This window comes from Equus asinus, chromosome 7 (assembly GCF_041296235.1).
Source record: "Equus asinus isolate D_3611 breed Donkey chromosome 7, EquAss-T2T_v2, whole genome shotgun sequence".
NCBI classification, from domain to species: Eukaryota; Metazoa; Chordata; class Mammalia; order Perissodactyla; family Equidae; genus Equus; species Equus asinus.
This window is the reverse complement of record NC_091796.1, coordinates 79,594,155-79,621,206: the sequence shown is the minus strand read 5'-3', so window position 1 is coordinate 79,621,206 and position 27,052 is coordinate 79,594,155. Positions and strand designations below refer to the sequence as shown.

General features: G+C 40.9%; 1 long non-coding RNA gene across 3 annotated transcripts; it reads left to right on the top strand.

Moving 5' to 3' along the window:
* The first annotated feature begins 77 nt into the window (after positions 1-77).
* LOC106824084 (uncharacterized) lies at positions 78-27,052 on the top strand. Of its 3 annotated transcripts, XR_011504655.1 has the most exons (4): positions 78-555; positions 4,292-4,516; positions 8,615-8,766; positions 17,836-27,052. It is a non-coding gene; the product is annotated as an uncharacterized lncRNA (long non-coding RNA). The 3 variants fall into 3 exon arrangements; XR_011504653.1 differs by having other exon boundaries at positions 4,292-8,766; XR_011504654.1 differs by having other exon boundaries at positions 4,292-8,766; positions 9,643-27,052.

Genomic DNA, 27,052 nt, shown 5'->3' with positions numbered 1-27,052 from the left:
CTAGAGGTTTAGGGGACCGCGGGCCCGATTGGGGTGGCGGTGATTGTCGCTGACCCGGAAGAAGCTTGGCTCGCCCGAAGGAGGGGAGGATTAATGACAAAGACGGCCCCGTTCTTTCCCATTCAATCCAGTCTTCGGGGGCGCGCCTAGTCAAAGAGACGAATGGGGGAAGGGGTGTGCGTGTGTGTGTGTTTAGGGAGGGGAGACGCCAGCGACGAAACGCCTGAAGACTCACCCTGGATAGATTTCTTAAAAACTAAAAAGGTGCGGCGGGGAACAAGGGGCGTAGGCACAAGCCATAGCTTCTTGTCCTTTGCAGTAAGACATTCATTTGTTTAAGGTGGCAAGGCCTCCTTTTTATGGATCCAGGTTGTCGCCGAGGTGTGTCTCAGTGTGTGACCTCCCCGGCGCCCAGAACAGTGTGCACTTCAGCGTGTGGGACGTTGTATTCCAGGAGCCACCGTGTGCCGACACCTTGGTGTGCCCACAGCTGTGCAGAATGAATCACAGATACCAGAGATGGAAAACACCTGTTACTGTCGGTCATCGAGCTTGGTATGAGTGCTTCTAATTTCCATTTACAGGACAGTCCATGCCCTTCCTCAGGAGATTCCATCCCTTACTTCATTCATTCCTTCCGTCAGCCCCGAGTGTCAGCTGTCTGCTGGGGATTTGCTGAGGCCCAGGGGCAGACAGATAGGCAAGCGACTGCCCTGCTCCCAATTAAGAAACTCCCAGCCTACTGGGAGAGCTACCCCGCCCACCCGTAGAGCCACTCTAGGAGGGAAGATGGCTAAGTGTCACCAGGGAGGAACAGAAGTGCTGTGGAGCCCGAGGAGGGGAGGGAGAGGTGGCTTTTTAAATAGTCGTGGGTCAGGAAGCTTTATGGAGGAAATGGCATTCAAGGGCCTGGAAGGATGGGTAGGATTTGGGCATGAGGAAACAGAAGGAAGTGACATATCAACCAGTGAGGAAACAGAGCAGAGTCGTGAAGTTTGAAATCTCAGGTGTGTTTGGGGTATCGTGGTTTGATTTTTTGGCCTAAACAGTACCGGGAAATGGTTGGGTTAGATGATGGAGGCATTTGGATGAAGAGTTTGGGTTTGATTTTGTAAGCAATGAAGAAGGCCGACCTATTTTTCTAGTGCTCCCCTCTCCTTTATGATGCTAAGGAAAACTATATACATTCTAAAGCAGTGGTTTTCAAAGTGGGGTTTCTAGACCCACAGCATCAGCATCACCTGGAAAACTGTTAGAAATACAAATTCTAGGGTTCCACTCCAGACCTGCAAACATCAGAAACTCTAGTGGTGGAGTCCACCAACCTGTACTTTAAAGAGCCCTCTGGTTGGTTCAGAGGCACACTCAAGTCTGAGAACCCCTGCTCCCCAGCCTTGCTACTCAAAGTGTACGCCGTGGGCCAGTAGCATCATTATCACCCAGGAGCCTGTTAGAAGTGCAGAATCTGCAAAATCGCAGACCTATTGACCCAGAATCTGCATTTTAACAAGCTCACCAGGTTATTCACAAGCCTGTCAGAGTGTGAGAAGCTGTAGAGGATTTGCAAAGTACAGAAACCTCCAACCTTGCACCATCACCCAGATAGGTTTTTTGTTAATATTTTGGTGTAATTCCTGCCAGTTGCTTTCTATTCATCTATGTTTATACAAAGCGCTCTTTTAACAAACATGAGTGATATGGAACCATAGATGCAGTTTCCTGCTCTTTTTACTTTACATTCTATGTGATTAAATAGTCTTCTAGAGCCTTGTTTTTAATGGCTTCATAAATTCATTTTATGTCTATACCATAGTGTACTTAACCATTTTTCTATGGTCAGACAGATAGATTCCAATTGTTTGCTGTTATAAATAACACTGAGATAAAAATAATATACACCGTTTATGTATAGCGCTTTCTTTGTGCCAGAGAGTGAGTTAAACACGCTACATATGATAATTCATTTAGTCCTCATAACAGCTCAGTGAAATAGGCACCATTATTACCCCTGTTTTGGACACCAGGTCACAGAGACTTGCCCATGGTCACACTGCTAAAAAGTAGTGGAGCTGGGACCTAAATCCAGGCAATCTGGCTTCAGAATCTATGCTCTTAACTATATTTACACTTAAATTTTTGTCCTAATTTAATTTTCTTACAAGAAATTATGTCCACTTTTAAAAATGTCTTGAAACATATTGTCACTTTGCTTTTTAGAAAGGTTGTGCTAACTGTGCTCCCGCCAGCAATGTACTAGTTTTCCAACATCCTTGCCAACATTGAGGGGTAAGCTTTAAAAAATGTTTTCTAATTTGGTAAATGGGAACTGTATATTGAATGAACTGGGATCTCTTTAATTACAAGGGTGAGCATTTTTCACATCTATAGTTCCCATTTATATGGTATGGAGGGTTTCTATTTGGACACAATCTTTATGTACTAAATTATACCTTATATGTTACAGTATCTTTTCTAAGTGCCTGAACATCTTTAATCTCATTTAATCCTCACCTGGGCCCCAGAGAAGGAAAATGATTCTCTGCTCACACAGCAAGTTTGCAGTGGTTTATGACCAGTGAGACATGGTATTAGTTTGGTGGTTAAGAGGCTTTGGACTCAGACAGGGGTGGGCTGCAATTCTATCTTTGCTGCTGCTTGGGCAAGTTATTCAACTTTTGAAAACCTGACATTTCCTCACACATTAAATGGGGATACTACTTGCTTCGTAAGGTTGTTGTGAAACACATTCTAAGTGCTCCACAGATGGTAACTTTACTCATTGAATCCTGTCATTATTGGATTCCATGATAATGTTATGGCAGACTCTAGTTAATCCATATTTGCCAACACCTGGCCCTTTTTATGTTAAGGTATTGTGTCAGGTAGAGCAAAGAGAAGACATTGGGAGTTGGGTGCTCTGAGTTTTTATTGTTAACTTCCTACTCCGGTGGTAGGAAGAGCTACTGAGGGCAAACAATGGATGAAGATCCATGCCTGGGATTTGGCTACTGTCAGAAATAAGACATAAATTGGGTCATGACAGTTACAACTATTTAAAGGTGAGAAGTACTGATGCGCCAAATTGCTTTTTGTTTTCCTACTGTGTCTTGGCTGTGTCATTCTTAAATTTTGGGTTTGAGAACAGGGCTGCAAGAGACATGAAATCCACATGGTATTATCCTGTGTGTGAAACAGAGCCCAACACCAGAGCTTAATACTAGCTTGGATGAAGGAGAACGTGAGTCTGGAAGGAAGGGGATATCATGGGCTGGGGGATGGAGTGAGAGGAGACTTACTATGCCCGTCTGTCCCACTTAGCAGAGCTGTGTGAGTATGTCTAGAACTGTTTTGTTTGCTTGTTTTTAGTATGCTTCTGTCTCTGTCTAAGCTACTCATTGGTAAATGTGTGCCGATTACTCAGAAATGGTCTCCTCCCTTCGAATGGAATTAAATAGGTGCCAAAGAGAATTTCTCAAACATCCTTTCATTAACTATTGACCGTATGCAGAGCACTATTTTAGGAAGTGAGCAAAGATACAAATGACAGACGATTTGGGCATGGATTTAGGATTCAGAAACTCAGTGCTTCTCAGACTTTAACGTGCGTATGAAACCCCCAGAGATCTTATTAGGATGCAATTCCCTAATTCCATTCATCTAGGGTGGGCCCAAGATTGTGCATTTCTAACAAGCTACCAGGTAGTGCTGATACCCATCTGGTGGGCTATGGCCCACATTTTGAGGAGCAAGTATTTAGAGGAAAGGGAAGGCCTCTCCCAGGGAGGACTTATTCACTAGATTGGTCAGGTTCCAGGAAATTAATTGGTCCACATTTAACAAGGGCAGGGTTGTGAACCCCCATGCAGCTTTCTCTTCTACCTCAAGCAGTAGGAATAGGTAAGCTGAACCAGGGCCTCTTCTTGGGATCTGGCCATCTTGTTTTCTCCTCCTCAAATGCATAGCCAGGCATACTTCTTATTACTTTCATTTCTGGTCCAATGTGGCAGGACACCGGGTGAGAAGATTTTGGTGTGTAGTGGGGAGGGAAAGGCTCATGTAGGCCTTTACTGTAGGCTGCTTGCTCCAACCTTCTGTTTACCAGAAAGCTCTGTACTAAGAAATTGGGTGTTTATTCAGGTGAAAATAAAGTAGTATTTTGATTTCTTCCTTGAATGTATTTCTTGCTCATGAACCTCACAGGGAAGAAAGACGATTGAGCCACAGTAGATTTCTAGTTCTCTTGGGTCCTTTGGTCCAATGTCATCAAAACCTCTCCCTTCATTCCTAACAGGCAAGCACTGGACAAAGGCCAATGAATCCATGGATGATCACACCACTAATGGAATAACTCATTACTGCTAAGAGATGCTGGAAGATTTCTTACAGAAGGTGTATGTGGAACTATTTGGATGGAAAGAACTGGGTGTGGTACCCAGCAGAAGGCACAGTGCTCCTGGTGGTTTTATGGGTCTCAGGCTCTGGATCTGCGCTGGGTTCTGACCTTGCTTCTGCTTCTGTGAGTCTCTGCCTTTCCCACTGCCTACCGGTCTTAGAAGACTGAAGTCCCTTTTCTTCCCGGACTCACTCTGGAGCTTGCATACCTCCTAAATAGATGGCATGCACTGCTTTTTCTCTTCCTTAAGCTCAGTTTCTTAAGCATATGCAAAAGACATATATTTGAATCTCTTTTATACTAATCTAAGCTGTTCAGGGTTTGGTCACATGCCAACCAAACCAGAGCTATTTTGTGGATGTTTTTCTAATTGCATTCAACTTCACAATTTACCTGAGAAAATTACAGCATTTCTATCACCAGTTTTTATCCATATTCAATCTTCAATCATCGCTCTGTGGAAAAGTGGGAGATTTTTAACTGTTTCATGTCCGCTTCTAGCATTAGCCATATGAGGCTAATGTAAGCTTCATATTTTCATTTGTGTCACCATCTGTCCCCTCACCCTCACCCCAACAACAAATTTCTCTATAATTCCAGGGCCCAGTTCAGCCTGGCCTTAGTTAGAAAAATAAGGCCTCTCTGCCTATCCCTGCTCTCTCCTACTACTCAATCCACTCTGCACCCTCTAACCTTCCCATCTCCAATGTCAACTGTAGCCCTCCATAGGGGCCATGATGTCATTATTTGAATTTGCTAGCATCCTTCCCTTAGGGGATTCTTTCTTCCCCTATTCCATGTGGTCCTGGTGGAGCTGTCAATCATGGTGTCTGAGGTTCCCCCTCCCCCAGTTACAAGTGCCTATTCCACTCTTGGCCAATCATATTATTCCATCTCCATACCCCACAGTGATTGGTTCAGGGAGGGGCATATGACCCAAGTAGAGACCATCAGAGATTTCCATGAGATTTATATACAGCTATTGGGAGAGAGAAGTTCTTTAAGCTGGAAGAATTTGAGGTGCTGCCTATCAGTTGTCATCTTGCTCACCACTTGGAAAAGGCCTATCTGAAAAATGAAGTTGAGGGGCTGGCCCTCTGGCGGAGTTAAGTTCCCATGTACTCTTCGGCCCCTGGGGGTTTCCCTGGTTTGGATCCCGGACACTGACAAGGCACCCCTCATGGGGCCACGTTGAGGTGGGTCCAGCATGCCACAACTAGAAGGACCCACAACTAAAATATACAACTGTGTGCTGGGGGAATTTTGGGAGAAAAAGCAGGAAAAAGAAAAGATTGGCAACAGTTGTTAGCTCAGGTGCTAATCTTTGAAAAAAAGAAAAGAAGTTGAACAGAGGCAAAAAGGATATGAGGGAGAGACAGAGCTCTGGTGGTATCAATTCAGTTCTTGGACCCAGCAGTTTTTAACACCAGATACCCCCTTGGACTTCCTAGTATGTGAACCAATGAATTCCCCTTTATACCTGAGCTGACTGAGTTGTCATCTACAATTGAAAAACTATTGACGTATTCCTTCTCAGATATTTACCCTCTTCACCCACCTCCTATTGCCACCCCAGTTTGGCTGCTGTTACATGTGGCTGGCAGCTAAAGCTGTGTCCCTCTGCCTAGAAAACATTCATTTAAAGAATTCTTTTATACTCACTAAAAAATAGTTTACTTATTCCGTTATTCTTAACTTTGTATTATAGAAAAATTTAAACATAAGCAAAAGAAAGAATAGTATAACAAATCTTCAAGAACCCATCTCCCAGCCAGCATAAACAATGAACAGCAACCAATATTTATTGACATATGCTCAGTTTTCCATGTTTCCATTCTCTCTTACATCTCCATGCCTTTGGACTCACAGTTGCCTCTATGTTTCATCTTTCTGTATTTTTCATTTGCTTACTCTTAGAACATTAGGTCTTTCAGCCAAAGTCACCCAGATTTGCTTCAAGATTTAGCACAGGTGTCATTTCTACTATGAAGCCTATTGACTTCCATATACAAGTTGGGTGTTCCTTCTACTCTTTTCTGGTAGCTCCTTCTTCATACTTTTATATTACAAAGCGCTTATTCATTCAACAAACATCTATTGAAAAATTTCACCATTTCAGGCAGTGGAGAACTAGCAATGAACAAAACAGGCAAAAATTCTCACCTTCATGGAGTGGAGGGAGACTGACAATAAACATCATAAGTAAATAAATTATATTGGATGTTAGAATGTGATAAGTGCAACAAAAAAAAGGGAGTTTAAGGGGAATTGTGTGTATATTCAAATTTTAAATAAGGAAGATCAGAGAGGCTGTGCTTATTATACTGCATAATGGATACCTGCTTACTTTTTTGTCTCTGCAACTGGACTACATCTTCTTGAAAGCAGGGATTGTGTCTTACTCTTTTTGTAGCCCCAGCACCTAGTACAGTAGTGCATTTTGTAACAGTTGTGGAATAAATAGAATAAACAAAAAATACAAGACACAAACTCGAAAGACTTTTGGTGTCAAGGAAGCTTTTTTAAAGATAGTACATATACATGGAAAAAAATTCAAACAGTTCTCTCTGTAAAAGAGTATATAATACAAATCAAATTTTCCATCTAGCCCTGGGCCAGTCCTCCAAAATTCATCCCGATGGCATCCACTGTTACTTATTTTTTATGCATCACGCCAGAGATTATCTACCTATCATCTATCTATCTATTGATCAATCTAAAATTATGAGTATTATCTTGGAAATCATTTTATTTCAGTATATTCAGAACTGCCACATTTTAAAATTTAGCTATACACTATCGTCTGTACATATGCATTGGAATATATTTTACCAGGCTTCAGTTGATGGATATTTAAGTAGTAATGAAGCTGTATTGATGAACCACTCAGCTCTTTGGGAAGTCAGGTTGTGCTGATTCTGATGATCAAATCTTTCATACTTAACTAAGTCAACACCTCCCCATCGGGGAGGAGGCCAGTCTCTACACCTCTTCATGTATTATTTAGTTTAACCACAACCTCCTGAAGCTGTTATTATGATGCTCACTTTACAAAGAAGAAACCTGAGTTTTTCAGAGGTTAGGTAATTTGGCCAAGATCATACAGCTTGGAAGTAGGGAGCAGGCCTGTCTGATTCCACAGGCCATGTTTTGCCACCATTGGAGTTTTGGGTTCTTCGGCTAGGGATGAAACAGAGAGGATTTACACAGACTGCCTAGTAGACTGTCTTAGATGATCTTTAAGATTCTTTCAGAATTTGGAAATGCTCTAACACTGTGCCACCTACAACTGGCCGTTCTCTGCTATTTTCTTTCTGGCTTTGTGCCCTGGGAGACTGACCCCTGCACCAACTGGGCTCCTTTGCCCTCTTGCTGCTGGTCAGCTTTCCCCAAAGGCAAGCACCAGCATGAGACTGGAGGATGGGGGAACAGAGAGATTAATAGATTTCTTTCCCACTCCCTCCCTGCTTTGGCACCACAGTTTTAGGGGTGACCATGTCCCACCATTAGGATAGTTATGGGAGGGTGCCCCCTTCTCCTTGGGTCCACCTGTCAATGGACTCTGGTAACACAATTTCTGCCTTTTGCCCAAATATCTTCCCTCTCCTTCTAGTCTCTGGATGTTTCAGCATTCTTTCTTGGTTCCTATAACCATGCCCACACTTTTGTAAATAGTCTCCATATTAAAAGTCTCTTCAGGTGAACCATTTACAATTAGATTTTATTTCCTGTCATGATCCTATTGTAAATACTATTTTAAGATATGCCTTTCAGGGACTCTTAAAGACCTGATACTACAAGACCCAATGAAATTTATCTCTAATGGTAAAATTTCAGGTTAGTAGGGCCAGCTCTTTGGAGCTAATCTAGACCTTTTAACTCTCAAATTCTATCTACTTGGCAGCAGCTTACTTGGCCAAGCACTGAGAACTCCTCTCCTATTGGTGTGTGAGGTTGTCAGCAGATGGATTTTTTTGTTATTGATCTATTTCTTATAATTTTATGTATGCATCAGTAGGCATTTAACATTTTAACAGTGTTTTCTAAGACACACACATACACAACTTTTCTTCCCCTACAGAACTGCTGGAGAGATGTATTAGTTATCTATAGCTGCATAACAAATTACCACAAAACTTAGCAGCTTAAAATGTTATTTGTGGTTTTTAAACAAACCCACAGTTTCTGTGAGAGTATCTTAGTTGAGTAATTCTGGCTCAGGTTCCTTCAGGAAGTTGTAGTCAAGCTGTCGGCTGGCACTGAAGTTGTCCGAAGGTTCTGCTGGAGGAGGTTCCAGTTCCAAGCTTATTCACATCATCGTCGGCAGGCCTCCATTCCTCGCTGGCTGTTGATTGGACATAGTTCCTTACCAGGTAGGTCTCTCCATAGGCTTTTTTTTTTTTTTGAGGAAGATTAGCCCTGAGCTAACGTCTGCTGCCAGTCCTCCTCTTTTTGCTGAGGAAGACTGGCCCTGAGCTCACATCCATGCCCATCTTCCTCTACTTTATATGTGGGACGCCTACCACAGCGTGGCTTGCCAAGTGGTGCCATGTCCGCACCTGGGATCCGAACCAGTGAACCCTGGGCCACCAAAGTGGAACATGCGCTGTACCACTGGGCCAGCCCCTCCATAGGCTTTTTGAGTGTCCTCATGACATGGTACCCAGCTTCGCCCAGAGCAAGAGATCTAAGAGATCCATAGTCTCTTAAAATCTAATTTCAAAAGTGATGTACCATCACTTTTGCCATATTCTATTGGTCACACAGACTAACCCTGGTACAAAGTGGCAGGGGACTGCACAGGGTGCAAATACCAGGAGGTGGGGAATATTGAGGGACATTTTGGAGGCTGGCTGCCTCAAGAGAGATGTAAGTATTATGTTTTTATCGTATATAGCTACCTGCTAGAGCTTAAGAGGGCATTTGTGTAATATCAAAAGAAAAATAAAATGAGGGAAGCTGACCAATGATCACAATATGTATAAAAACATGCATTTTTATTACAAAGGTCAGATAAAATTCAGGGCATTGAAAGGAATTTAGAACTCAAAGCTCTTTAGGTTTTTGTTTTTCTGTAAATTCAACTTCCTAATTTTAAAGTTGAAAAGTATTATCAATGCATCTTTAAGATGTTAAAATATCATTGGTTCCTGGAACATTGCTTTGGAGCTACGCTGCTGTTATGAAGTTTCCATAAAATTATTCTGTCAATCATTACCTTATGGTCCACTGGTTCTTAATCTTCTCAGGGGGAAGAGTCATGGACTACTTTGGCAAGTGTTGCCAGTGACAGAATCTGGTGGTGGTGTCGTGCAGGCTGCAGTATCCAGCGCCTAGCGGTGGTAGCATGCTGCTCGCACTGCACATTTATTTAATGGCATGATTGGGAGCACTGTTTTTGCCTGTGTATACCTAAGTCTAGCACTGGTGATTCTGTGAGCTACCCCAGAGCATTTTTTTTGGAGTATTTTGTTTACTTCTATTTTACTTCTATATTGAAAATATTTATGTAATGGATTCTGAAGGTACTCTGCCAGGGAGTGTGGAACACAATTTAGAGTGAAATGAATTTGTTGATATGGTCACACTTACTGGTTATTTTGGATTCAGTGTTTTTTTTTTAAATTATGGTAAGATATACGTGCCATAAAATTTACCATCTTAACTGTTTTTAGTGTACTGTTCAGTGGCATTGAATACATGCACATTGTTATACAACCATGACCACCATCCATCTCCCAAACTCTTTTCATCTTGCAAGACTGAAACTCTGTGCACATTAAACATTAACTCTCCCCTCGCCCCCCATAGCCTTTTTTTCTATTGTGGTAAAAAACATAAAATTTACCATCTCAACCATTTTTAAGTGTCTTGTTCAGTTGTGTTGAGTGTGTTCGCATTATTGTGAAACATATATCCAGAATTTGCTCATCTTGCAAATCTGAAACTCTATACCCATTAAACAACTCACCTCCTGCCAGCCCTTGAAAACCACCATTCCACTTTTGGTTTTTGTGAATTCGACTAGATACCGCATGTAAAATTTTCTTTGTGGTTACCATTGCAATTACATAAAGCATCTTAAAGTTATAGCATTCTATTTTAAACTCATAACAGCATAACTTCAATTGCATACAAAAACTCCACTCCTTTAAAGCTCCACCCACCACTTTATGTTATTGATGTCACAAATTCTATTTTTGTATATTGTATACCTGTTAACATGGATGTATAGTTATTTTAAAGTTTTCTTCATTTAAACTCTATGTACCAAAATTATAATAGTGCAGTTTACTATATTTGTCCATGTATTTACCTTTGCCGGAGAATCTTATATTTTCATATATCTTCATGTCTGCTCTCCTTTTGTTTCAACTTGAAGGACTCTTTTTAATATTCTTGTAGAGCAGGTCTAGAGGTAATAAACTCCCTCAGCTTTTGTTTACTTGGGAAAGTCTTCATTGCTCCTTCATTTTTGAAGGACAGTTTTGCTGAATACAATATTCTTGGTTGACAGATTTTTTTTTCCTTTAGCACTTTGAGTATATCATGCCACTCTGTTCTGGCCTGCAAAGTGTGTGCTGAGAAATCCACTGATAATCTTATGGAAGTCCCCTTGCATGTTATAAATCGCTTTTCTGTTGCTGCTTTCAGGATTATCTCCTTATCTTTGATTTTAGACAGTTTGATTATAGTGTCTCTCAGTGTGATTCTCTTTGGATTTATCCTAGTTGGATTCTTTAAGCTTCTTAAATCTGTATGTCCATTTCTTTCCTCCAGTTTGGGAAGTTGTGTGCATTATTTCTTCAAGTGAGCTCTCAATTCCTTTCTCTCTCTCTTCTTCTGGGATTCCCTAATATGTATATTAGTCCTCTTGATAATGTTCCATAAGTACCTCATGTTCTTTTTGCTTTTCTTTATTCTTGTTTTCTTTTTACTTCTCTGACTCAATGATTTCAAAGGACTCATCTTCAAGTTCACCAATTCTTTCTTCTGCCTTATGAAGTCTGATATTGAACTCCTCTAATGAATTTTTCAGTACTGTTATTATATTTTTAAGCTCCAGAATTTGTTTGGTTCTTTTTTACAGTTTCTCTCTCTTTGTTGATATTCTCATTTTGTTCAGGCATCATTTTCCTGATTTCATTTAGTTGTATATTTGTGTTCTTTTTTAGCTTATTCAGCATCCTTATGATAGTTATTTTGAATTCTTTGTCAGACAGCTCATAGATCTGTGTTTTGTTTTCATTTTTGTTTTGTTTGCTTGAGGAAGATGAGCCTTGAACAAACATCTGTGCCAATTTTCCTCTATTTTGTGTGTGGGTCACCACCACAGCATGGCTTATGAGTGGTGTAGGTTGGCGCTGGGAATCCAAGCCCACAAACTCAGGCCCCAGAAGCAGAGCACACAGACCTTAATTACTACACCATGGGGCTGGCCCCAGATCTGTGTGTTTTTTGGAGTCAGTTTCTGGAGTTTTATTTTGGTCCCTTGATTGGTCCATGTTTCTTTGCCTTGTAATCTTTCGCTGATACTTGGGCATTTGAAAAACAACCTCCTCTCCACCTTTGTGTATTGGCTTCATGCAGAGGAAGACTTTCACCGGTGGGCTCAGCTGCCGGTTCTAGGACATCTCAAACCTTTTCTGATCTATTGCTCCCCCTAGTGTCTGCATGTGATTCTGCAGCTCTAACACGCTGCTCTGTTTGCCTTTGTTTTGAGCGGCTTCCAAACTCTGGTGCCAGTCCCGTCAGTGGTCCAAGTCAGGCAAGATAGACACTAGTCCCTTAGGTAACCCACAGACAAGCTGGAATGTTGGACTCATGGTCCACTCTTCTGCTTCTATCCTGAGGGGGAACCCTGGTCTGAGAGATTTCGTCCCAGTTGCTCACCACTATGCTGCATAGGGGAAGGGCAGGGATAGGCGTGGTGAAAACTGCAAATTTTCTACCCCTTTTGTTGGATTCCCTTTTTGGTTTTACAATGACCTGAATGCTGTAGCTTCTTGGCTGGTCTCTAGAGTTCTCATAGAGATATTCTGGTCCATATATTGTTAACTTGGTGTCTCTGTGGAGAAAGAAGGCCTATAGCTTCTTAGTCTACCATCTTACTGACATCACTCTCTCCCCCCATAGACCTTTTTCTCTCTCTCTATTTTTTTAAGAGGGGGTAAGATTTGCCCTAAGCTAATATCCATTGCCAATCTTCCTCCTTTTTTCTTTCCCCCACAAAGCCCCAGTACATAGTTGTGTATAGTTGTAAGTTGTAAGTTGTAAGTAAGTTCTTCTGGTTCTTCTATGTGAGCCACTGCTGCAGCATGGCTACTGACAGACGAGTGGTGTGCTTCCGTGTCCAGGAACATAACCTGGGCTGCCAAAGTAGAGCACACTGAACTTTAACTGCTAGGTCGTCAGGTCTGGCTCCCCTGTAGCCTTTTAATCAATCGCTTTTCTACTCAAATCAATTTGACTAGTACAATATGATTCTCCTGGTGTTATGATGTTGGAATTGGGAAAACATCGAGGTTTGACAAATGAATGTGGAATTTCAGGCCCAGCGAGAGAGAGATTTTTCTGAGTTGGTAGCTGTTCTCATGCACCTCAAATCATACTTTTGACCACGACAAATGTTTGGATTGTGTGGGACAACTCTGGTTGCCTTGTGATAACTGTGAAGTGTGGGCTCATAATTATGGAGCTGCTGAAGATGGCCAGATTTTCTTTCCCTTCTCTTGTACTGAAGAACTCCTCAGATCTGCAGAATTGCATCTAAACTCCTACAGATTCTGCTGCTGTTGCAACAATCTGTCACCAGCCATGCTTATCATCCATTATTTATTTCCTTCCCTTACATTCTGCCCTAGCTCTCCCACTCAGAGTCTGCAGAGGCTTTGTCAGTAAATTCAGAGCTCAGGTGTAGGCCTGGGAGGGAGGTATTTGAACATAAGGGGTGGGTAGGGCAGGGGAAAAGACTTGGGATGAACATACAACTTCATTTACACTTATTTCTCTTATGTGGACCAGATAATCTTATACTGGGAATGTAAAATATCTGACCTGTCAAGACCAGAAATCCAGGGCTCTCTGAACTTCCTCAATAAATCAAAGTTCAAGCTCAGTGGTGGGGATTAAAGTGGTTGCTTAAGGCTAATATTAAGAGAGAAACATGTGAAAGTACATATTATACTACACAGAGGGAGTTGAATAACAATTTCCCTTTTTTCTTTACCTCTTTCCTTTTTCTCTCCTTCCAATCTTCCTTTAATTCTATTGTCCAGCAACTGAGCTGCATTATAATTGATAGATTTGTTCTATATTCATCAAGTAACTTTCTGTGCTGAGAAGGTAAGGTACGACATTGTTTTGAATTGGCTGTTATTTAATTCACAAAGTACTAGCACTATCAGGGCCACCTTAGCATGTGGGAGAAGAGGGGATGGTCTGGAGAAGAATTCAGAATCAAAACAGATAGACCTGAATCACTGGGGGCCTGGAAGGGCGGTACAGAGGTATTGTGGAATTTGAGGACTATCAGACAGCGAGGGGGCAAGTACAAAAAAGCAAGCCAAGTGTTCATTTCCAAGTCTGGGACATTAGCTTGAAGACTTCTCAGGAGTTATTTAAAATTTTTTAAAATTAAAACAAAATGTTGTTTTATTTTGTTGGGTTTTTTTTTTGTCCTGGCAAATCTGGGCTCTAGAGTTCCTCCTGAGCACTGAGAAGGAAATACAGCCAGCCTCGTGTTTCTGGAGCTAAAAGAAGAGCGAATAAAATATTGCTTTGTGAAGCAGAGACTCCTGCTGGCAAAGGTGGCTTCTGCTATATGGGCAGGCACTAGACTTTCCCAGGCTGTGGAGTGGGAAGCCAAGACTCAACCCTTTCCCTGAACCCTCAGTGTTAAAAAATGAATCTCTCTGCTTCAACTTGGCCCTGGGCCGACCTGTGACTGGCTCTACCTACCTCTTCTTCCTTAGCTACTTCCAATGCTTAGGTTAGACAAAAAGTTGTTAAACCAGATAAATTCACCACAACTATTCAAAACCATGATTTTAATGATGTAACTTAAGTGAAATAAAATCTGATAAGGCTCCATGGTACAGGGACAAATCATTGAACCTTTGAACAACAGGCAGCAAGGGGTTGGGTAGTAGGAGAGGGACCTCACAGGTCACCCTGACCAAAGTGTAGTAATTACAGTGAGGATTCTGAAGTCAGACTTGTGTTTGAAGCTTGGCACTGCCACTTATCACTTGTGTGCATTCAGCAAGTGACAACTTCTCTAAGCTTCAGGATCCCCATCTTAAAAATGGAGACAGTAGTACTTATTTCATAAAACTGCTGGGATGGTTAAACACCAAAATCCATGTCAAGTGTTTTCATTGAGTTTCTGGGGCATAATAAATACTCAATAGTTGTCAGTTATTTTTGTGACAATTATTGTCACCATCAAGATTAAGATGATAGGGGCCGGCCCCATGGCTGAGTGGTTAAATTCGCACGCTCCGCCTCAGCGGCCCAGGGATCCACCAGTTAGGATCCTGGGCATGGACATGGCGCTGTTCATCAGGCCATGCTGAGGCGGCATCCCACATAGCACAACCAGAGGCATTCATAACTAGAATCTACAATTATGTACTGGGCCCTTTGGGGAGAAGAATTAAAAAAAAAAGATTCTGAGCACTGAGAAGGAAATACAGCCAGTTGCAACAGTTGTTAGCTCAGGTGCCAATCTTTAAAACAAAAAAGATTGAGATAATAGATAGAAAATGGGAGCCATTATAGCGTGGTTGCTAAAGAATGTGGGCTCTGTGACCTTGGGAAAACTATTTAACCTCTCTAAACCCAGTGTCTTCTTATAGGATTGTTTGTGAGGTTCACGTGAAAAAATTTTGTCTGTACTTAGCCCAATATCTGACCAATGTTAGTTGTTATTATTTAGTCAAACTGAGATATAGAGAGGTTTACTGCCAACCTAGAAAAACACTTCAGTACTCTCTAAAAGGAAGGGGGGCATGTAGAGGAGTTTAAGGTTGAAAGAAACTCACTATAGTTTGAATTCAAAGGTCTAATATCCTTTTTAAATCACAGAGGTCAACCTAACTTACCTTTAGGCAAGGGCTACCCTCGTTCCAGTCTAGGCTGGGCTGGGCTCTTCCCTGGGACAAGGCCTAAGTTTTTGCAGTGATGAATCAGGATTAGAGGAGGAGTTAGTGAGACTGTTTATGTGTCTATGGCAGCTATAAAGGGTGTTTCGGCATGAGCCTATTCCAAACACTTAAAAAGTCAGTTGTTATTATTTGTGTTGTTTCCAACAAACAATGTGACCTCTATTACCACCCTCTTTGAGTCACCTCTCTCAAATGTAGCCCAGGTAGCTGCCCGGAATGAAAAGGATCTAGAAGAGTTTAGCAAATAGGATCTGTTACATAACAAACACCAGGTTTTGGGAGTACCTTATTCAGCAAGTAAGGCTAGGGGAAGCCAGAACAGAATGTTAAATCAACTCAAGCCCTTGGTGGGACAATAAAAAATTTCTATTGAACCTGTTTCTTTTGATGTTTTTGACAGAGCGCCAGGGTTCTGCTACATACTCAGTGGCTGCTAGAGCTCCTGAGTTTACATGTGGGATTCATGGAGTTCCCTTAGTTTCATCTGTCTAGTAGACATCTTCACTTGGATAATCCACCAGCACTTCAAACACAGCTAAAACAAAATCCAACTATTCTACCCGCTTCTCCAAACTGCTCTTCCATTCTGTTTCCTATCTCAGTAAATCATTCACCCAACTGCCAGGCTTGGAAGTCTGAGGAATTCCCCGTTTCTTCACCAGTACCTGGCAAATCCACCTCCTAAATATCATTTTAGTTCATTTCTTACTGTCACGTCCTTAATATAGGTCATCATCTTTTCAGGCTTAGATTAGGGTAACAAATTTCTAAATTCAAATTTGACCTCATCACTTCCCTCCTTAGAATCTTTCTTTAGTATCCTACTGCTCTCATTCCTTGATGTAATTTACAATGATCTTGCCCCTGGTTTCTGCTCTAGCCTTATCTCTCCTAATCTTCTCATATATTCTATGCTCCAGGCATTCTGAACATTTTCCACTTTTATGCTCTCTCTTGCTTCTTAGCTTTGGTTCATGCTCTTCCTTCTGCCTTGTATTTTCCTACCTCTCCTGTTCAGCTGGTGAACTCCTGCTCATCTTTCATGTCTCTGCTTAGACATCCCTTCCTCCAGGAAGTCTTCCCCTATCTCCTTCCTGTGTTTTGTACCCTCTTTTCATGGGTACATGACCACTCTGCTTCTGCTTCCTCCACCTCAGCTCCAGTTGCAGTGTAGTTTAATAAACAGGTTTTTAGTCCGTATCCCTCACTAGACTGAAACCTTGAGACTATGTCTATCTTATTCACTGTTATTTCTCCATCACCTAGCAGTGCTTGGCATAGGAGATTGCATTCTAAATATTTTTTGAATGAATGTATGAATAATAACACGAAAATGTCCTTTTATTATTCTTTTAACACTGCAGCTCTCTTAAGGTAAAATCAGCAATACTTGGTGATATCAACATGTAATCAGAAACTGAAAGATCCTAAAGTTCTCTCTTGATCCACATCTTCTTCAAGTCATCATTGGAAGTTGTCATCCCATCATATGCTCAGACCCATGCATATAGCCTATGGAAAGGGGGAGTGAGCCAAGGGTTTGATGCAGGAGTGTTGAAATGCAACAGCCTGAGATGTCAAAAGTTTCCATCCCTTATAGATTTAAGAACCTATAGGGGCTGGCCTGGTGGCGTAGTGGTTAAGTTCATGAACTCTGCTTCAACAGCCCGGGGTTTGTAGGTTTAGATCCCAGGTATGGACATGGCACCACTCATCAGACCATGCTTAGGTGGCGTCCCACATAGCACAGCCGGAGGCACTCACAACTAGAAATATACAACTATGTACTCGGAGGCTTTGGGGAGAAGGAGAAAAAAATGATTGGTAACAAGTGTTAGCTCAGGTGCCAATCTTTAAAAAAAAGATATAATTCACGTATTACACATTTCACGCATTTAAAGTGTACAAATCAATGGCTTTTACTATTCATAGTTGTGCAACCATCACCACAATCAATTTTAGAATCTTTTCATCAACCCCTAAATTATCACCCTCAGCCCCCCACCCCAATTTCCCCCAGCCCTAGACATCTACTAATCTAGTTTCTATTTCTATAGATCTGCCTTTCCAGACATTTAATGTAAAAGGAATCATATAATATGGGGTCCCTCTGAAATTTTAATAGGACAGAAATACTGTATATTTATTTATGTACTGTATGTATGTCTGTGCTTTATACATAGAGTAAGATTTTTTTACACCCCCTGTGAGGACCAGTTTTCATCGCCCCCATTGAGAATGCATGATCCAAGGTGACACTTAATTTCTCTACAGAACTGTCCTAACCAGCTGCGGATACCAAAAGTGTGAGTCATTTGTTGACAATACACGATTATCAAGATGAAGTCTTTGTTTAATTGGTTTTAATTATTACCACCAACCCCAGAAACTGGCTACAAGTGAACTCGTCATGAGCTTAAATAGAAGTGAATGCAGTTTTTCTGACTAAGCCTAAATATGATTTTATAAATGGAAAAAACTGATCCTAAGAAGTAGCAATCTGGGCTTTGTCTTTCACCTGCATCTGCCTTTGAGTGGACTTACTGAAGAGCTTTGGGTGTCACCTGGAGATGTCACCAGGGGGATCGGATCTGGCCATCAAAACTCTGCCACATTCTGGAAACCATTTGGGATAAAATAATAAAGTTGAAAGAAAAAGCTGGTAGTCTATGAAGTGCTTTGAATCCCTTTGAAATAAACATAATCTGAGGTTTGAAAAATATTCCTATTCCTTATTGAATAAGTGTCAAAATACCAGTGGGTCTCCCTTTTGTGGATGATTTTCCACTCAGTAGCTGTGTGCTTCCCCTAAGCTTGTATGTTTTGTTCCTTTTAACTACTGGAAATTTCTTCTGGGCAGAGACTATCATGAAGAAATCAATCCTGTCTCTTGTGTACCTTGGATTATTATAAACTTGACTATGAAAATCATCTCAAAAATCCTTATTTACAAGATTATTAATTGGTCCAGACATACCAGGACAGTTGGCTCTATACTGACAAGTTGGGGATGGCTCTTTACAAATGACTTTTTCAGGGATTAATAATTAGAGAAGGAAACCTGGTCTGGGGATATTTGCCAGAAGTGCCGATTTCCATTTTGCAGTGAATCAACATAGATACATTCCTTTCTTCCTCTTAAACTGTGGTTCTCAATCCTAGCTGTACACTGGAACAACTAGGCAAACCTTAAAAATGCTGATGCCTAGGCCTCACCTCAGAGATTCTGATTTAATTGGTTGGGGTTGTAGCCTGGGCATCAGGATTTTTAACCTACTTACATGAAAATCTCTGGGGTTGGGTCTCAGGCATCAGTACTTTTTAAAGCTCTCCAGGTGATTCCAGCATGCAACTAGAGCTGAGAACCACTGCCTCAAGCCTAGCTTCTTTTTGAGCATGTAAGTCAAAATCCACTCAACAGAGTAGGTACTTAATAAATTTTTACTCATTGATGGATGAATCATATGGAGTTAGAAAGCCTGGGTTTTACTTCCAATTCTGCTACTAACTACCTGTGCAAGTTACTTCCCTCTCCTTCGCCCTAACTTACTTATCTGCAAAGTGAGGAAAATGGGCCTTATGACATCTAAGGCATTTTCCTGTTCCAACTTTCTATGGCTAATACTAACTGTTTCTTTGTATTTTAAAGCTACAAAGGGTCCTTGAAACTTTTGTAGGATTTGGTTTATCAGATAAATAAAAGGGAATAGTGCCACCATTCTTCTTTGGCCAGTTAATTTTCACTGAACAGCTTTAGTAGTTTATCAGCTAATTACTAGGTGCTGGACACTGAACAAAACTAATGTAATTTCTTTCCTCATGGAACACAGGGGAAGAGGCTGCCCTTACATAGAGTGAGCATGGAGGTTATAGTTAAGCAGAAACCTGATAGGAGGTGTTAATTCACTCAACATTCAACAAATATCTATTGAGCTCTTCCTACGGGCCAGGGTTTACTCTTGGTGTTAGAAATAGAGCAGTGAAAAAAACCAAAGTCCTTTACTTGAGGAGCTTGCATTCTGGAAGTGAAAAGGAGGCAAAGGTGGTCTGGAGTCTGTGTGTTTATGGGAGTGGTGGGTGGAAAGAGGGTGCATCTCAGGCCAAGGAACTAGGTGGTGGAAAGATCCTGCGGAGGTCAGCTGGTTATTTCAGGAACTAAAAGCAGGCCAGTGTGGCTAAAACATAGTGAGGGTAGTGAGACTTGGTTGGAGAGATGAACTGGTGCTGGACCACAGAGATTTTTCAGGCCATGAAAATGAGTTAAGAAGGTTAAATATTCCATATTTGGTTTATGAAAAGCCTCTAGCATGAATTTGAATTGAGTCTGGGTTTGAAACAACTGTGCAGGGTTAGTACCTCAGCTGATGATTGAGCCCCACTTATATACCTTAATTAGCCATATTCTTGAATTTGGAAATGCAAGAACTTCTGCAATGTCTGTATATTGTTTACCCACAAGGCTGCTATAATACTAGTTGGTTGGTGGAGTCATGGCAGTAGTGAGTATGTGTGCATCCCTGGGATGGAGGATGGAACTATAGCCTGTCTGAATCTTAAAGGTCAAAGATCATGACCCATAAAAAAAGGTCTTATCAAAGGATTTATAGAGATCTACAGTAGCACCAAGAAACATATTTGGTCATTTATTCATTTGTTAATTTCACAGTGGACATTTATTGAAAGGCTACAACCACAGAAGTTTCCCCAAAGAAGAGAGACAGAGAATTTGACAATTACAACTTAATGTGATAAGTGTTGTATCAGCGATGTGCTCTGGATGCTATGGTAGTGTATAAGAGAGCTACCAAACTTACTTTGGTGATGGGGAGGGTCTGGGAAGAATTCTAACTCAGCTAACTTGAATTGCCTCAACTAAGTTTTGAAAGACTTCTAGGAGTTGGCCGGATAAAGGAAGGGAAGGGTATTCTAGTTAGAGAGAACTCCATGGGTGGAGGGATCAAGATGAGAGAGATTATAAGTGCACTGCTAGAGACAAAAGGTAGAGAGATGAGGTTGGAGAAGAAAATAGAGTTCAGGTCATGAAGGGTATTGTAATCCACGCCAAGGAGTTTGGACTTCATCCTGAGGACAATGGGAAACCATTCCATAATTTTAAGCAAGGGAGTGACCTACTATAACTTCAATAATGAATAATAATAGCTAACATTTATTGATTTCTTATTGTGTGCCAGGCACTCTTTTGAGGAGTATCACAAACAATGACTCACTTAATCTTTTCTGGAATCCTTGGAGTTAAGAATTATTATCAGCACCATTTTATAAATGAGGAGGCTGAGGCACAGTAATGCAGGAATTTTTCCCAGGGTGGCTCAACTAGTAAGAGGCTGAACTAGAATCCAAAACCAGACTGTTGGCTCCACAGAAAAGCACTTAACTACCATGCCACCTACCTAATTCCTTGTCACTCAAACTGTGGATCCTGGACCAGTAGCATCAGCATTACTTGGGAGCAAATCTTGGGCCTCACCCTAGACCTACTGAATCACAATCTGAATTTTAACAAGATTCTCCCAGGTGATTGCATGCACGTTAATGATTGAGAAGCACTGGCCTACCCCACATGAGGGAACTGGGTCAGAGGTGATGAACTGGAAGCCAAATACCCCATCTAAAGAGGAATACTCTTTTAGCTCCAGTTGATTTGTGAATGTCAAAATGTAAATAGCACTCTCACCCCTACTGCAAGTTCCTTTTTCATGTTTTGATGACAGGGAAGGGATAAAGATTTTTAAAAAACATTGTGTGGGGCATCAGTGTGTTGGCTAACAAAAGAGTTTGCAAGAAGAATTTGTCTAGCAGCTGCCAGTGTAAAACTCTGGCTCACATTTTAGAGATTTAGGGGGCAGGGAGAAGCTTCTCTTCCCTTGGATCAATTTTAGTTGCTTTTCATTGTCATTTAAGATGACAAATATTTGAGAGTAATGATTAGGGAATAAGTCTGGGAGTAAGGGGCAGAGGAAGCTGCTTCTCCTGTGTTTCACCTAGAGTCTTGAGAACTGCCTGAATATTCTAGGTGCATCTTCCGTGGTCCATTCAAGGTCTCCAGGAGAATACATTGGGGCTGGGGGCCAAAGCCACAGTTGGTGATAAAAAGCAATTATTTTCTTGGTGTGTCTTGGACCTTAAGGTGACAGCAGAAGACAGCTTGTCAAGAATATGGGGGCTCAGTGTTTTGTCCATCTGTCCTTGTCTTTTCAGAGAGTAATCAACATACATATGTATTTGGGAACCATTTTTCCAAGATATCCTTGGAATAACTGTAAAGTGTTATATCCTTATAGAGCATGATATAAAAATAGGTGTCTTTAGTGAGGCTGCTCTATTCTCTAACTGGCAAGAAACCCAAAGCAAGAAGTATAAATTTTCTTTTGCAGGCTTGTTAGGTAGCCATGAGAAGTTTTAAGTGACAGAATCTATATAATTGTATTTTAGAAATATCAGTCTGATGGGAATGTGAAGAGTGAATTGGAAAGGGTAGAGACTGAAGATCAATAAGGAGGCATTTTAATGGTCCAAGAGAGAGATGATGAGGTCATGAACAGTGTCATTGTCAGGACCACAGAGCGGAAAGATGAATTCTCTTTGCTTCAGACATTGCCCAGGTACATAAGACTCTACTGCACAGCTTTCCCCTGACCTCTAGCTCTTATTCCAATTGGATCTCACTATTTATATGGTCTATAGTCATCCCAAGCTTCATAAATTAAAAACTCCTCTTTCCTCCTTTATTCCCTATCTCAGTTCACCCATTCACCCAAGCCAAACAACTAAGAGTCATCCTGGACTTTCTTACTCCCACATCCGTTCAGTCAAAGTCCTTTAAATTCTACTTTCTTGAGGCCCATTATATCCATTCTTTCCTTTTCATTCCACTGCTATTTTCCCTATTCAGGTCCATATTCTTTTTCACTTAAACTATAGGCAGTAGCATCTCCAGTCACTTATACCCTTCAAACCATCTTTCATATAACTGCCAGATTGGTCTTTCTAAAGCAAAAATCTGACCTTATAATTACTCTCAGTAAAAAATTCTCCAGGGCTTCCCTCATTGCCTACAGGATAAAGCCCAAATTACTCATTACGGAATATAAGCCCTCCTATTACTCGGCTTCAATTCGCCTGTTGCTGTATCTTATACTTACTTATCTCACTCGTTAGCCACTTTACCTCTAATATCCAGACACAGGTAAATGTTTGCAAAACTTGGAATATACCAGCATGCTTCATGCCTACATATTTCTGTTTCCCTTCATTTCTCCTCTCGCTTGTCTCCTTTCCACCTTATCTGAAAAAAACCTCCTCATCTTTCATGTCAGCTCAGACGTCATCTCTTCCACGAAACCTTTGTGGAAAACTCCACCCCACTGCTCCCCTTATTTCCTGGGTAGAATTTCCTAATCCCTAGAGTGTAATAACAGTATAATAATAAATATTCAGAATAATTATTTATTGAATAAATGAAAACAATGAGTGTGTGCTCTTTACCTAGTTCATGAGCAGAAGAGTTTTGGTTATTGATATTTTTAAATACCACATCACTGTCTAGGAGAGCTTGTTCATTCCCATGGGCTTCAATTACCAGCTCCACACAACTAACTTCCAAAGAATCTCCAGTTATGTGTCTCTTACTGCTTACAAGATATTCCAGTGGGAAAAATAAACCAGAAGCAGGGACAGTAATCAGAAGTCTATTATAATATTGTACGCGAGAGGCAGTGAGAATGGAAATTAGGGAGCAAATTTAAGAGACATCTGAGATATGAGTTGCTTCCAGGCCATATGGGGAGACTCTTGCCAGTGCTCTGAAATTACACAATATGTGCTGATGTCTCCTTCCCCTATGGCGAAGGCTGACACAATGAATGCTCATAGGACTGAGGAAGGTCAAATATTTTCAGAGCACCACTCCTTTTCCCTTCCGTTCTCAAAGTCTGATGTACAGATGAGTGGGAAATCAGCAGAGTTGGGAAACAGGAAGAAAAATTCCAGTTTCTCCTTTCCCTACCCAAGCCCTGGGTCTAATCTTTGGTCTTGGGTTTCCCAGATATAATATATAAAACCAAGTCTGCCAACTACCCTCAGTAACTGCATGACGTTAGACCAAAACATTTCCTTTATGCCCTCTATTTACAATTTATAGCTTTTGGCAAATTGGCATGCTGGGCACTTCAATCCACCTCAGTTTATTACCAGATCTTGATTCTCCTGGATTCATATTGAGGAGTGTGGCTCCAGGACAAAATCCTATGTGTGATCTGTCTGGTCTGACCATAGCCAATTACAAGGCTTTGCCTGGCAGGCCTCATGCGGGAAGCTGCCCTCCCTAACTTAGACTTGGTGCACAGTGAGTGCATTCTAGTTTTCTGGATGGAGTTGCAGTCAAGAACTCAGCCCACCTTGGGCTAGCCATGCTCATATGCATATCTGCATTCCCATCCCACACACCTCCATTTGGAGGCCTCTTTACTGGGGGCTTCGGCTGAGACACTTTCCAAGCACCTCCACCAAGACCTCATTATCAGGGGCCCTTGGCTGAGGCAGTTTGACTCGGTACCTTTTCACACCTAGCCCTTTCCGCTCTTCTTTCCTGTGGCCCCACAGGTCCATAAAAAAGCAGGAGCTTTTTGTTCAGGCCTTCTTGGCAGTGAGACGATATCCCCCATCTGTGCCTCTATTAGATCCTTGTCTGGTGCCATTCCATGGGGAAAATGCAACACTAATGAGCCAGTGCCTTTCTCTTTTGCTTCTTGCCTGGACTGTTGCAGTAAGTGAATAAAGAGGTTTGGTTGTTACTTTCATTTTAGCTTGTTGTCCTAACTAACTGTCCACCTCAACACCTGGCAGCTGTTTCATTTCTCTATCTTTTAAATAGGTATAAGAATATTCCATTCCAACCCCCTTCTATTAAGGGCTCTGGGCTCTTGAAATAAGAGCTTTTTATTATACAAGCCATATATTCTACTTTTTTTTTCACTCTAGTAAGATTAAAATATTTTGAAAAAAGGAGAATGGATAATCCAGATGCACATTAGACTACGTTGGATAGAATACGGAAACCTCTAAAACAAAACAAATATTTTTGCTTGGCCTATGGAATAATGCGAGTAATTTTGGCCAGATGGAGCATGATCATGAATTAGCTACATGTAGATGAGATTTGAGGCACTAAAGAATAACCCACTGCATAGCTTTAAATTATACAGATGAGGCTCTTTGCCCATGGTGGTTTAATTATTTTCTTGGAAGACATTACACTTCATCATTCAGGAAGCTTAATGAATTTTATAATTACCCTTTCCTCTGAAGTCCACAGTGGTGATTTCCCATCTGGATTGGTAAAGAAGAACTCAAAGCAGGAAACCTTATTGAAGTGTGAAAAACTCAGGACAGCATTCCTTTGCTGACCATTCCCATTTTTGTACATATCCAACAGCAGATTGAAGTGCTTGCACCTGTGGGCCTGGGGGAGGAGGAGAGCAAGTTTCTTTTACCCCTCCAAAGGTCTATGCCTCTATTACTTTGATTGCTCCTGCCTTAGTTTAGGCCATCATCACCTCTTGTTTGGATTGTTAGAAACTATTGCTTCGTATGCATCCAGTTGACCTTCCACACGACAGTCTGAGTTCCCGTTACCAAATACAAGCCTCCATTGGCTAGCCAATGCCTTTAAGATCAAGGCAAAACTCCTAAGCAAATAATATCTGAAACAAACGGGGCCCAACTGTCCCTTCCAGGCTCATCTTTGAGCATCATCACATTGTAGGCTCAAGGCACAATATACCCACTCTTCTTTGAACAAAATCTCTTCCACTTCTGTGACTTTGCACCAGCTACATCCCCAGCCAGTGCAGTGTCCATTCCCTTTCCTCTTCTAGGAAAAATCATATTCATCTTTTGATACTGGTTGAAATTTCACTTGATGTGTTCAATATGTTAAAGGCAGAACAGCAAAGTGAGAAAGAGTAAGGGTACTGGAGACTTGAGCTCCCCTATTGATCATGGTAAGCTTGAGTGATTGTTTCACTTTCCTAAGCTTCTGTTTCCTCATTTGTAAGTTGGTGACTTTTCCCTCCTGGCTTCATTGAAGTATGATTGACAAATAAGAATTGTATATATTTGGGTTGTGCCATGTGATGATTTAATATATGTATACATTGTGAAATGATTACCACAATCAAGTTAATTAACACATCCATCACCTAACACAGTTACCATTTTTTTTTTTGTGGTGAGAACATCCAAGATCCACTCTCTTAGCAGATTTCAAGTACATAATACAGTATTATTAACTATAATCATCATGCTGTACATTAGATCCCCAGAACTTATTCATATTATAACTGAAAGTTTATACTCTTTAACCAGCATCTCCCCATTTCCCTCAGCTCCGGACACCATCATTCCACCCTCCGGTTCTGTGAGTTGGTGATTTAATAGTAACTGCTGTGTGAGGATGTCAGGAAGATTAAATGCAGCAATCTTTTTAAAGTGCTTAGCACTGTGCCTGGCATATCATAAGTAGTTAATATGTAAATGTTAACTATTATTTCTTTTTGCTGACATTTTCTCCAACTCAGTTGTATTTTAACTTTGTTATGTTTTAGCTTAACTAGCTTTTATGCCTAGACTTATATTAGGTCAAGTGAATTGAATGATGAAGAAAGCAATTTACCAACTCTAGTTCATTTATTCCTAAATATTTACCCCAGCTGTATCTCATGGAATATGGTTGAATAAGTTATATTGAACTGCTATGTGATGGTGATACTTCTAAGTGTCATTCTAGCAAGGACTGTTAAGCCAGGATCAAGCTTTTGTATTTTGGGAATTCTTAGAGTTCAGTCAGTTATTTTTAGTGCTTTGCTTTAATAATAAGCAACATTAACATAACCAAATAATTTGAGGACTCTTCCTTTGTCAAATCTTTCTACCTATATTTGCTATGTCTGGATGGAGAAAAATATTTTTACTGGATTTATACAAACAAGTGTGATTTTTAATACCACATACCATTTTGGACTTATTCTAATTTCAAACTTGACTTAATTCAATATTAACTACACACCAAAGCCAAACTTATTTCCATTCTATATGAAAATGCCATAGATATCATTGTGATTTCTAATCTTGCTTTGAGATCTGACAAACTCTTACATGTAAATACAGTTTTCTTATAAGGGGGTAACAGAATTTGCAGCAAAAATTAATTATGAATTACTTGTTTCATCTTTGAGTGTATACATGTGTACAACTCTGTCTTCTTCAGCTAAAAATATAAATTTAGACATGTTGAGAATAGAAAGCTTCGCCCATTATTCCACAGCTCCTCAGGAGCTTTATATTTGCTGTGTCTTATGTAAACCGTAACATGTACTACGTCACTTTTCACTGTGTATTACAATTTTGGTTCACACGGCTATTCTTTACCCACCCACAACTGAAGTTGAATGAATAAATAAAAATGAATAGA